The 12,890-nt window shown below is 44.0% G+C and overlaps 1 protein-coding gene across 1 annotated transcript in view; it reads right to left on the bottom strand.

Annotated features, from left to right (window-relative positions):
* The window catches only part of CAMK1G (calcium/calmodulin dependent protein kinase IG), a 426,418-nt gene that overhangs the window by 81,297 nt on the left and 332,231 nt on the right, over positions 1–12,890 (bottom strand). The window lies entirely within an intron of this gene.

Raw genomic sequence — 12,890 nt, 5'->3', positions numbered from 1 at the left:
CAGACAAATACCCAGAGACCAGCTACTCCAAGATAGGCCCAAAAAAGCCAAGAACAGAACACCAATGGTCATTACCTACGGCCCCCAACTCAAACCACTGCAACGCATTATTAAAGACCTACAACCTATCCTTAATCAGGATGCCACACTCCAGAAGGCCCTAGGTAACACACCTGTTCTCTCTCACAGACAGCCTCCCAATCTTATAAGGATTCTCACCCACAACCACAGTCGATACCACAGCAAAAAGCAGTCAAGTAGCACTTTAAAGACTAGCAAAATAGTTTATTAGGTGAGCTTTCGTGGGACAGACCCACTTCTTCAGACCATAGCCAGACCAGAACAGGCTCAATATTTAAGACACAGAGAACCAAAAACAGTAAGCAAGGAGGACAAATCAGAAAAAGATAATCAAGGTGAGCAAATCCACTCTCTGATTTGCTCACCTTGATTATCTTTTTCTGATTTGTCCTCCTTGCTTACTGTTTTTGGTTCTCTGTGTCTTAAATATTGAGCCTGTTCTGGTCTGGCTATGGTCTGAAGAAGTGGGTCTGTCCCACGAAAGCTCACCTAATAAACTATTTTGCTAGGTCTTTAAAGTGCTACTTGACTGCTTTTTGTTTTGATTGTGTATAGACTAGCACAGCTTACTCTCTGTTACTAGTCTATACCACAGGAACACCAGTCTTGGAACTTTTCCTTGCAACAAAGCCCTCTGCCAGCTTTGTGCACATCTCTGTTCTGGAGATAACATCACCAGACCTAACCAGGTTATTCACAGAATCACGGGCACATTCTCATGTTCCTCAACGACCATCATATATGCCATCATGTGCCAACAATGCCCAGATCCTTTGTATATTGGACAGACTTGAAACTCTCTTAGAAAAAGAGTTAATGGGCACAAAACAGACAAAAAAAACACTCCTGATCCACAAACCTGTTAGCTGGCATTTTAATGGAGTGGGCCATTCTGTTAATGACTTAAAAGTCTGCATCTTACTTAAGAGGAATTTTCACAACAGTCTGGAAAGAGAGGATGCTGACCTCTTTTATATTCAAATTCGACACATTAACATATGCTTTGAATTGGGATGGGAATTTTTTGGGTCATTATAAGGGCTCTTTTGCATATTTGGCTTAATCTAATTCTTGACTCCTGCCCTTCCACCTTCTGCCCCTCTATGCTCTGATTTGCTCACCTTGATAATTTTTTTCTCATTTGTCAACCTTAATTCTTATTTTTGGTTCTCTGTGCCTTAAATATTGCATCTGTTCTGGTATGGCTATGGTCTGAAGAAATGGGCCTGTCTCATGAAAGCTCACCTCATAAATTATTTTGTTAGTCTATAAAGTGTTATTTGACTGCTTTTTTTGTTTTGATAGTATATAGACTTGCACAGCTTTCTCTCTGTTACTGTTAAGATTCAAGCAGTAGAAACAGGTTAAACTTTTATCACACACTATCAAAAGTGCTAAATAGTAAAACATTCCACGGAAAGAAAAATGTGTGCATGGATTCAGTCTCAACTAGCATGGAGTCCTTTTAGACTTCCCTAAATTGAATTGACCCAACAGGGATCACCTATGCTGACCACCATCAAGTCTTCCCTGAACAGGGTCTCTTTTCCCTATGCCATCTTAGAGCATCCAATGAAGTTTAAACCACTCTTCTCCTTTCATTTGTTCTGAGACTGATCATATTCCATCTTAAAAATAAAGGGAACAAACAGGGCTGAATTTCCAATTAGGCACTGTAGGTGCATGCTCAGAGGTGCCAGCGTTGTAGGGCTGCCTCATCTTTCTAAAACTGAGTGCAACAGCACACAGGTCAAACACAGGCAGCGGGGAGGTGTACCAAAGATGCAGTGTCCAGGGGCACGTAAAACGTAAATCTGGCCTTGGGAAGATCATCCCTGGGTTAGGGGGACTGGTTACTACCCGCACTTATTTTTATGAGAGTGCTTTAGTGCAGCTAGACTCCATATACCCATTTAAATAGTCAATGGGACAGATGGTATGTGTCTGACTCTGTGGTGGGGAGGTTAGGTAGGGTGACCAGACAGCAAGCGTGAAAGAGGAGACATTTTTTTGTTTCTGGTGGGTTTGTTTTTTCTGGGGGTGGGGGGGGGAGAGGAGGAGTTCATATATAGGACAACGCCCTTAATACTGAGACCTTCACAATAATACTGGGAAGTCTAATCACCCTATTATTAGGGGACTCAGATGCAAAGTGGAAGGCTTGGGTTCCTGACACTTACACAAATGATTGTTCATTGTTCATAGCTGGACAGCTTAACCAGGAGAGACTGAGAAGTACCACCCCTCTTCAGAATACCTCACAGCCTGGGGGTTACAGCTCTGGCATAGGAAATAGCTCTGCAGTCTAGAAGTCTGAGCATCCATCTGGGAGCTGGAAGACCCAGCATCCAGTCCCCTGGTTCTTTCATCAAATACACACAGAAGGAAAGCTTCAACATGAGAGACCGTTGGATTCCCCCATAAGATTATCCCAGAGCTGAGTGGTTAGCACATCCCCCCAAGCCCCGTTGAAGTTCTTTCCCCCACAAGCAAAGGGGGAAGTGAACCTAAATTTCTCACAACTAAGGAACAACAGGTTCATGCGTGCCTGTCAGAGGTTCAAAATGAGGCAATGAGAGGGGCACATCAAGCAGAGAACCCTAAACTGTGCCCACTGTGCCTCAAAACTGTCTAGGGAGGCAGCAGATTTTGCCCAGAGAAACTCTGTCCAGATATGTGAGGCCAGAGAGGGACAGAAATGGGAACCACAGTTGCAGAGCATTCCCTTGCTCTCTCTCACACTGTAGACAAGTAGCTTAAACAACTGGAATTAAAGCTATAAAATAGCTGCTGCTGATGTTGCTGCCTCTTCCTTCTCCAGCTGTTTTGTGTGGAGTGAGGTGGGACCTAACTAATGTCCTCAAGAAGTGGCATAGGCACCAAGGCCAGCTGTCTGCACGGGATGTGTTCTCCATTCATGGATGGCGATGTGGAACAAGGGGCCTCCTTTCAGTCAGGACTTAATTGCCTGTCTCTAAGAGTGGGAAGGCCTGAGCACATTCCCCTGTAGCTGGCATCTTCCATCGCACAGTTTCCGGGGGTCAATGTTCTGGTAGCTGTGGCTCACATTGTTAGGTGCCTCTCTCTCCCCACTCATCAAATGTGGCTTTGTGGTGAGCACAGCCATTCCTGTGAGTTTCTAGGCACTTAGAAGGTAGGTGTTGGGAGACTCAGCATTGCAATGTCTAAGACCCTTTGAGGGGCTTCTCCTGTCTGAATGCCAGCAGAGGCTAAATTTTGAACTTTGGGAATATAATGGCAGTGAGGTATCGAAATACCCCTTAAGACTCTAGCTCTGAGCTACTGTTTTCAGTGTATTACGATAACTGCTCCCCCTTGAGTTCTCTTTTAACCTATTTAGCCTCTATCAGTTCTATGTCAGAAGGATGCTCTGGAGACAAACACACACAGCTCTTTGTAGCACATTAGCGAACACCTAAAAGCTTTTTCTTCATTAATGGCTTTTCATAATTAATCTACTGGAGAAGGTATGATTGGATTCTTCACTCAGAGGGTTAATTAGGTATTTCTAAATAAGTTCTAAAATTGGCTTTTTTTTAAACTCAATTCTTTTTTCTTTACCCCAGCTATAAAATACTTAATTCTCTAGAATGCTTTTGTTTGAGAACTAGAGGTAATTATTCCAGATAATTAAGGGCACTGAGTAAAGTAATTTAATTTTCTTCCCCTCCCATCCCTTCCACCTTCCCAAGAAATGTGAGTCTGTGTAACATACTATCAATAAAACCCCCTTTAAGAAGGTTAAGTTGGTGAAGTATCCTATTAAATTAGGAGTGCCAAGAATCAAGTGAAATTTAGTTAAGATATTTAACAGAGTAATGAAGTCACCCACTGACTGAATAGTTACTTGTTCCAAAAGCTTCCTTGTATTCTGCATACTTAACAAGGGAAGAAGCAGAGAGCAAGTAAAAAGACACAAACCCACTGAGCCAAACTCACCCTGTTGAAATTGGTGTTTCTATAATAGGGCTGTGTTTGGCTATTGCTAAGCAGGTGCATAAGATGTAAACTCAGCAAGACTAAATTCAAATCCATTCAAGTCATTTGAGCAGCATCTGTGACATATTTGGCCAACATTGTTTAACAAGGAAACCTGAATGTTCTTAGAGAAAAGAAAAACGATACAAGCTTTGATATCAAAGTAAGACATCAGGATCTATGTTGTGATGGCTGATTCCCAGTTTCCCTACCCCTGTGCTGTCTCCTTCCCAAAGCTCTGTTAATGCACTAACAAATGTCTGTAGCTCATAGGGAGCAAGATGCCAGGTTCAGAAATTCTGATTTCAACAGGGTGAATTTGGCTCAGTGGGTTTATGTTTTTTACTTGCTGTCTCTGGTTCTTCCCTTGTTAGGTATGCAGAATTCAGAAATTCCAGGTGGTTCAGGAGTTCTTACCTGCTGCAGACCATAAAAGTCTGATCAAACAGGGTTTGAAATACTAAGAAAATAATGTTGCCTGAAGCATTTCAGTATTTTCTTCCTCCAACCTTGACCAGTGTCAGGGAACCAGTGAAAATGGAAAATACAATGGGTTAAGCCTTCTTTTTTGAACCTTGTATTATTATTTGTGGGCTGGTTCTTATTTTGTCAGGAACCAAGTTTCTTCTAACAAAAGGTGGGGGTTCAAGCAACCCAGCTCCAAATTTCCTCAGTTTCAGTGCCCTCAGCTGTGACCAGTTCTAAAAGAGAAAGGATACTCTTGATGTTTGTAATCCACTTTCTTTACCCCCGAATGACCTGGGAGCAGACAACACACACTTGTGTGCCTGTCCACCTTCTGGGTTTAATATTAAAGGAGATTCTGACTGGCTCAGGGGTGATGTCGGATAGCTGGGAGTCAGTCCCCTTCCCACCCCTGATTTCTAAAGGTATTCAAAATAGCTATGCCTCCACCTCCCTGGCCACTGTACACACTTAATGGGGTGCCTTTGGAACCTCCAGGAATACTTATTCCAGTTATAATCTGGGTTTAACTTCCAAACAGCAATTATAAATAGCATATACCTAACAGACCAAATTAGAATTAGCACACACCTTTACCTAACCACTTAATGAAACAGGGTTACAGACTACACTTGAATAAAATCAATTAACCATATAAACAGAAATAAATGAAACTTACCTAACTAGCATGTACACTGCTATCAGATCTCTCACCCTGCAGTGTACACTCCTCAGGAACCAGACTTGCAGATACTTGCTTCCATTGGAGTGCTGCTAGCATTCCCCTGTATTGCAAATAGCCCTGTGAGAGTTGTGTGTGTGTGTGTGTCAATCCAAGCAAGGCCGCAAGCTGACTAGCCCCTCTGACAGTGGAGCTGGCCTCTGCAGGACTTCAACAGGCACAGATAAATAAAATTCCTTCTCTGCAGGGCCTCTCATTAGCAGGCTGTAACACCCCAAAGCAGTTCCCGGCTGTGAGAAAACTTCACATGTGCCCTGAAGTGGTCTGCTTGATCACATGCCACAGGGTGCCCACCACAGAAGCCTTAACATTCCAAAAACAGAGGCCACCATCTTTCTTCCCCCCAGCCTGGTCAAAAAACAAACCCCACCCTTTTCTTCCCAAAGCATCATGGGAGTCGTAGTCTTTAAAGCCAGATTGCAGCACAAAGTGCTCTATTGACAAAGGGACCAATATGTTAACAACTAGATTGCTATTTATGCTTCAACTTTCCCTAGTACTCAGGGGCATTTGTGGAATTAAGGTCCAGGATTTTCCAAGTACTGAGCTGCCAGCTGGGATTTTCAAATGGATTTAAGCACTGATCTATGTGAAATACTTCTCTAAGACTCAAGCCTCTGAGTCCTGCTTTTATTTGCAAGACCTGCAAAGAGTGGTGGGAACTTCCAGCCCAGTGTAACTTCTGCTCACAGAGAAAGGGATGATCTAGTAGAACTTTAGTCTGGAAACAAGCAGGGCTCAAGTCTGAGATGCTCTAAGTACTCAGCCAACCACATATTGGAATAGCTTCAGTGAATATCCATTCATCAGTGGTAGATCACTTGAATGGTTCCTGGGTTTTTATGCTCACATTTAATTACAACAAACATTTTTTGGGGCAGCTTAATGCTATATGGGGCAGCCTGTGAAATATGTAAGAATTAGGGGTTCCCATAGTTCTTCTACCAGAGCTTCTTCAAGCCAGTTTGTTATTCTTGCTGTTCCTTTGCTCTGAAACTGTTAACTAAATTATAGGACATATCTTTTACTGATCTCATCTTTGCTACCTCCAGGAAGTCCATGAGGTTAGACCTGTTTTGGTCAGTGTTGTTGAGCAGTTTTATTCATTCATTCTTCATTTATGGTCCATTTGTCCTGGAAGAATTCTGCAAATGCCATTGTATCCATTAAGGTGATTTGACTCTCCAGATAGTTAGTTTTGAAAAAAGGGTACCGTAAGTAAGTGTATGGACTGCACAGAATAAACAGAGCATAAATATACAGTGATAATGTCAAAGCTGTATAAATTAGAGAGTTAGAGTTAGTTAGGAAGCCCATTTAGTAGCTTTGAGGGAGAAATATCTCTGTGTTTAGTGCATTAGCCTCCCAAATCTAGAGTTGTATGTTCAGTCCTTGAAAGGGCCATTTAGGGGTTCTGCAGCAAATAGTGGGTTTTTGGTTTGTTTTAAATCTGTGAGGGAGGGTGATAGGTCCTTCTGTGACTGCAGGGTACTGGACTCGATTACCTCTCAACGTCCCTTCCACTTCTATGAAATATCTCCATATATTATGTTCTCCCTCCCCACAAAATGTTGATTAACACAAGTTCTGCTTTGTATTCTCATTTTTTCTTTTATCCAGGTATTTGCCAATAAGGTTTTGATTTATGTTTTTCGTCTTCATTTTTTAATAAAAGCCTGTAAAATGATAAGAATAGGTCCTGTGGAGAATTCCATTTTGACTGACAAGCCATTTACCATTGACAAATCTTTTGGACAGAAAATTTTACACTGCCCCAGGAAAGTATGAGCAAGAGGTTCTATGTAGTTTGGGTGAGAGGATTTTCCCAGCCCCAAGCCTGCCTGATGATTTTGGGTCAGGTGCAGATGCAGTGCTTAAAGGGACCTTCCTCTGCCTCCCACCTCACATTTGTTTGTGTGTAGCTCAAGATGGCAGAAGTCTCACAATGACCTGGCTTCCACTCTTCAGGGAGATGCTAGACAAGTGGTGCAACTCCTCCTTGTTGTTCCCATATCTATGGAAGTCACATTTCAACTTTCTCACAAAATTGCCTTCATGTTGCCTTCCATGTGGCCCTTTCTGACTTTTTATATTTCTCACAACACACCCCCAAGGCCTCTGCCTTGTTCACTTCTTCATCCCACTTAAAAGCCCACTTTTGCGTTGCTGCCTATAGTGATTTTGTCTGATTGGTAATAAAAGCAGCTTTTGCCACTTTCCTTTCCCTGACCTCTGTCTACTTGCCCTTAGACTGTGAGATCTGTGACAATCCCTTCTTTTATGTCTGGAAAGTGCTTAGCATATTACAACCCTACTGCAAACAAGTACTAACTAGCGATAATAAAGCTGAAGCGCCTTTCAAGATTTGGATGCCATTCAATCCAATGCCCTCCTCTAGATTAAGTCTTCGAGCCCAGACCTAATTCATACCAGAATCAAAGCTACTTGATGTTCTCCTAGTGAACAGGCTGAACCAAAATCCTGGGTGATGTTAGGAAAATGTGGATTCAGGTGAGAACCCTGTAGAGTAGCTCCTTTTCAATGTATAAGAGCAAATGGAGCCATAGAAACAGAAGAGGCAACCAGGCTGCTGAGACAGACAAATCTGAGCTCATTGTGGAATTTTTAGGCAGTAAAAAGGCAAAGTATGTCATAGCTGGACCTTCAGAATGTCACAAAGCACATTAAAAATCTTTAATTATTGGAGCTCAAAAGGGGACAGGCTTACAGAGCTCACACATTAATTTTAAAACAAACTTGCTCTCCTTTCGCTTTTGAGAGCATGTTGGATGCCACCGTGGTTTTAGGAAACATTTATAATCTGACGCATGTCGTGTTCCTCCACAGCTGCAATAGATCCTGGACAGTTGTAAATGTGGCCTCCCGTGGGAGGGCAAGCCCCACCAAGACAAAATGTCTTGGAACACTTTCCCATCACCACACCCAGAGTGTGGCAGCCTACCAGAGTTGGCTAGGCTAACTACTAATGCAGACATCAGATCCATTCTCAGCAACTGGAAAAAGACAATGAGAGACAGTTAACTAGCTAGACTCTTAGATGGCATCTCTGGCTCTACTCCAGCCCCCCTTAGTAGGGCTGAGTGATTTCTAAAGCCTCAGTTTATTCATCTGCAAAAAGGAGGAGTGCTCTTATCCCTGATGTTTGTAGGCATTTAGGCATGATTCAAAACCCACTGAAGTCAAAGGAAAGACTCCAACTGATTTCAGTGGATTTTGGATCCAACTGTCTAAGACTTACAAATTGGAACTGTTCAGTGCTATTGCTTTTTGTTAACATTTAGCTTCCTTGGACTGATCATGCTCAAATCTAAAAACCTCTAAGCATTACGTGCGTTTAGCTATTCCATTACATTCTATATGTATTATTCACAGAGCACATGGCATGGGTGGTGTACACTAAACAGAACCCATTAAGTAGTTCTACCTTTCAGTTAATTAAACATAGCATGATGTTTGGAAAAGCTGGAGTTCACTTTCCACAAAAGCTAATATACCGTCCCTTCAATCTCCACAGTTTTGCTCCATTTTAGCTGTATAATAACTTCATACTTCTCTTTGAAAAATGGCCACCATCTGTTCATTTTTCTTTTTCCTTTGCAAAAGCAGCTAGTTTCATACATACAGGCACGCATACACTTAGCAAACTGTCAACTGTTGGGGCTGAAACCACCGCAGAGGAAAATAAACATAGATCTACTATCTGAGTTAGACAGAAACAGATACAGAGATGTTAAGACTTAATCATTACAGTGTTGTCTCCCATGAGTAAAGGTTCTGGGATCAGGCTTTTGAGTAATAGAATATCTGGACTACAATTTTTTAGCTCAGGTTAACAGATTAGCCTTGAATCACGGGGCAACACAATTTGTTCACACTGGTCTGGGCCATAAATGCAGCCACACTCTACTCCACAAGACATTGTGTACCCTACATGAAAATTCCTCTAGATGGCAGCTAGAACATATTGTGTTTCCATTTTATAACAGACTTTCAAAGGTAGGACACAAATTTGGTTAGGAGGAAGAAACTTTAAAAGCTACTCTTCCCCCCCGCCCTTTCTCCCAGTATGAAAGCTCAGAATGATGTGGCTCAGACTAGAGCACCCTTTCAACAGGTCTTTGGGGACTGAAATTTCTGCACAACAGATACTTGAAGAAAACATAATTATAGCCCCAATAATTTCTCATGCAATAGGTCTTTATTTTTGCTAGTGATTTCTTGGTGACTAATGGGAATAATCGTGCGAGTCAAACTTGAAGGATCAGATCTAAATTTTATAACCTTTGGAAAAGTAACCTTCTGATTCACTCTAACATCTGATTTTACTGCACACAGTGAACCTGAGGTAACAGTCTTCAGAACAAACTGCCTTCATTCATCCCAACTGTGATGCCTGTTGACCCTGAACCGTGCTGACCACAGTTTGGGTCCGTCTTGTTTAGTACACCTAGTAATGCTAACACAATGTGCTGCCGCCACGCATATCCTTTTTGCTCAGGTGAAAACGTTAGCAAAATTTTAAAGGCTCATTTGAAATTTATAAATTGGACGTTCATATGACTAACAAGAAGATCCATAGTTGTAATAGTTAGTGCGAACAATTTTTGGAAGAGATATTCAAACTCCTTCTTGCAGCTAAAAGACAGTCGCTGACTGGTTGGAAAAAGGATGCATCTTTCCTTCCTCTGTAATATTTGATGTTGGTAATTATCAGAGACCATGGGTCTGGTCCAGGGTAGCATGTCCTCTGTTCCAGTGTATGAGGCACCAGAGGTGAAATTAAGCCAGTATGGAGTGGTACACCCTATTTGCAAGATAGCGGGTGGCAAGCTCAGATATGGTATGCTGTATCAGCTATATACAGATGGACAATGGCACCAAGAGGTGTCACGGGTATGGGGGCAAGGTGGGAGGGGGACCTGGCTGTCTGCCCTGCAAGGGGTGTGGCCCAGGGTGGAAGGAATGGGGCTTGGGGCAGGTAGCTGCAACCCCCGCTGCCTCCCCCTCACTCCCTCTAAGACACTGGTGGAGCAGCACACAGTGCTCCATAGCATTTCAATGGGGCACAGCAGCAGCTGGAGTTCCAGGCCCCTTTCAAAATGCCAGGCATGGGGGGCAGTCACTGCCTTTGTCCCCTCCCCTTACCAACGGTGGGCCTGACAGAAGATGTGGCATATGGGAAAGGCATACCAGATTCTCCATGGAGTTCTCTCCTCCAGTTCTGTCTGTACAGCAGCAATCCAGCAAAAGAACAGGGCTGGGGAGCAGAGAGCTGGGTGCAGTATGACACCTGGAGGAGCTGCCCATGTTCTGCTCCTTTCCCAGTAGGGAAAGGAGCAGAACCTCCCAGGGCCTGCCCGCCCACTACCTAGCCCTGTCCTCCAACAGGGCTGCTGCTGTACCAGTGGAGCTGGGGAAAGAGCTGGCAGTCCCCTTAGCTGATGTGCCCTCCCTGCACCCCATGCCTGGAAGAAATTAATTAACTTTCATCCCTAAGTATTCCCACTAATTTTTTTCCATCCCTGTGTGTAATAAATTTTATTATACACACCAAGGCATGTGCAGCTGTGCACCACCAATAGAAACATGCTACCTGCTGCGGGTGGCTGTAGGCACTCTGCTCATCAGCGGGGTGGCACATGAAGTTCTCCTGGGCAGCCACCCAGCACTCAGCATACAGGGAACATTGCCCATGGATATCAGATGTCAGGGAGACAGAAGACAGTCACATCTACTGTATTCCCTGGGCAGTTCTGCTCCCAACATGATATTCTGCAGTGTTTTGTCCAGTCAATTTTTAAATGGCTCATGGGACAAAGCTCCCAGTTACATCCCATCACCCAAAATGTATCACAGGGAGCAGCGGGAGAGAGGAGGGAGAAGCAGCAATCGGAGACATGAGTGGGAACTGGGTGAAGGAAAGGACTTGAAGCAGTGGTACCTTCAAGATAGGGCCTGGTGATGGAGACCCACCACTTTTTCTCATCTGACACATTTCACTGACTGCAGCAAACTCATTTAGAACCAAGCCCTGCCAATTTGCCAAGCTAAAAAACAAACAGCGGCACCTTTATGCTGTATCATCTGTCATTCTATGCACCCCGTTGGCTTCCAGCTTTTTCAATGTCAATGAGCAGCAAATGAGGCAAGAGGGGCACATTGCCCATCAGCATGTAACCTCAGTCTGCTCTTCTTTGTCAGTGTGTGATTTTGGCAGGGCTTATAATGCTGCTTTCCAACCTTTAAATAGACTCCATGGCAGCTTTGTAATAACCATAAGCTATTAAAGTATGCAAAATTACCGTTAATACTCATTTGCACAGTATCACCTAGGTATCTGAATCACAGCCCCGTTGTGGTGGGTGCTCACATCTAAAACCAAAAGCATTTTCTACCTCTTTTCAGCTATTGCCAGCACCAGGGATAGAACCTGCCAGGACAGGGTCTAAAGCCCTGCACTCTACCACATGAGCTAAAGACCAGCTGGTGCTTGGCCAAAGCTGTAGAGCAGAGACTTCACTCACCCTGGATGAGGTCTCAGTGCCTCTAGCTACTACACATAGGTCTCAAAACACTTTAAAACATTTGTTTGTTTTTAAACAAATGGGGAAACTGTCTAACAAGTCAAGTGACTTCCCCAGATCACCCAGAAGGCCTGTGCAAGAGGTGAAAGTAAGCGGGTGTGCCCTGGTGCACAGCTCCAGCCATAGATGCCTGAGCTGGAGTAAAAGCCAGCCAGGAACTATCTAAAGAGCTGGCAGGGACCCAGATTGCTATACTAGAGTGACCATCCATGCTGTATTGGGCAGGACAGTCCCATACTTGGAACACCAAAAAGTCTTCCTGACTTTTTAAAGGGACTCATCCCATATTTAAAGGGACTCATCCCATATTTGCCCCCCTGCCCCAGCCTCAGGAAAAGAGGGGGAGCATGGGCACCTGCTGCTTCCCCAGGGCTCCCAAGGAGTGCAAGCAGCTGCCACCTCCTTCCCGGCACACCAGAGCTTGGAGGAGCCACCCCTTCCCTGATATCTCCTTGTCCTGTATTTGAGATGGGGAGATATGGTCACCCTAAGCAATAAGACAGTACCTGTAAGAAATTTTAATTTACTTTCAAGCCTGCCTCTGGGTATCCCTACTCCCAGACCACTCCCTGAGTCATGTTCAGTGCAGAGACAGATCCTGCACTGAAGAGTTTACAGTCTTGAGCCCTGGCCTAGCAGTAAGTTCTACGGGGGCAGGCTCCTGCTCCCACACAAAGCCCAAGTGCATACAGCAGGGAGTAAGCAGCTGTAGGGTTGATGGGCACCACCATTAGAGACACATATTGCCCCGTGTGGGTGGCTATAGGCACTCTGCTGATCAGCTGGGTGGCCCATAAATTTCTCCTGGATGGCCACCCCAGTGCTCAGCTTACAGGGAACATTGCAAATGGGTATCATAGATGACAGGGAGAAAGAAGACCCACTCACTCACAACAGATGTATTCCCTGGGCAGTTCTGCTCCCAACATGATATTTGGCATGCTATTTCTCACAGATTAGCAATCTGAGCAGTGTTCCTCACCCCCTGGCCAGCTTCT

Source organism: Carettochelys insculpta, chromosome 26 (genome assembly GCF_033958435.1).
Source record: "Carettochelys insculpta isolate YL-2023 chromosome 26, ASM3395843v1, whole genome shotgun sequence".
NCBI classification, from domain to species: domain Eukaryota; kingdom Metazoa; phylum Chordata; order Testudines; family Carettochelyidae; genus Carettochelys; species Carettochelys insculpta.
Note: the sequence above shows the minus strand (reverse complement) of the source record. Positions and strands in the feature narration are given on the sequence as shown.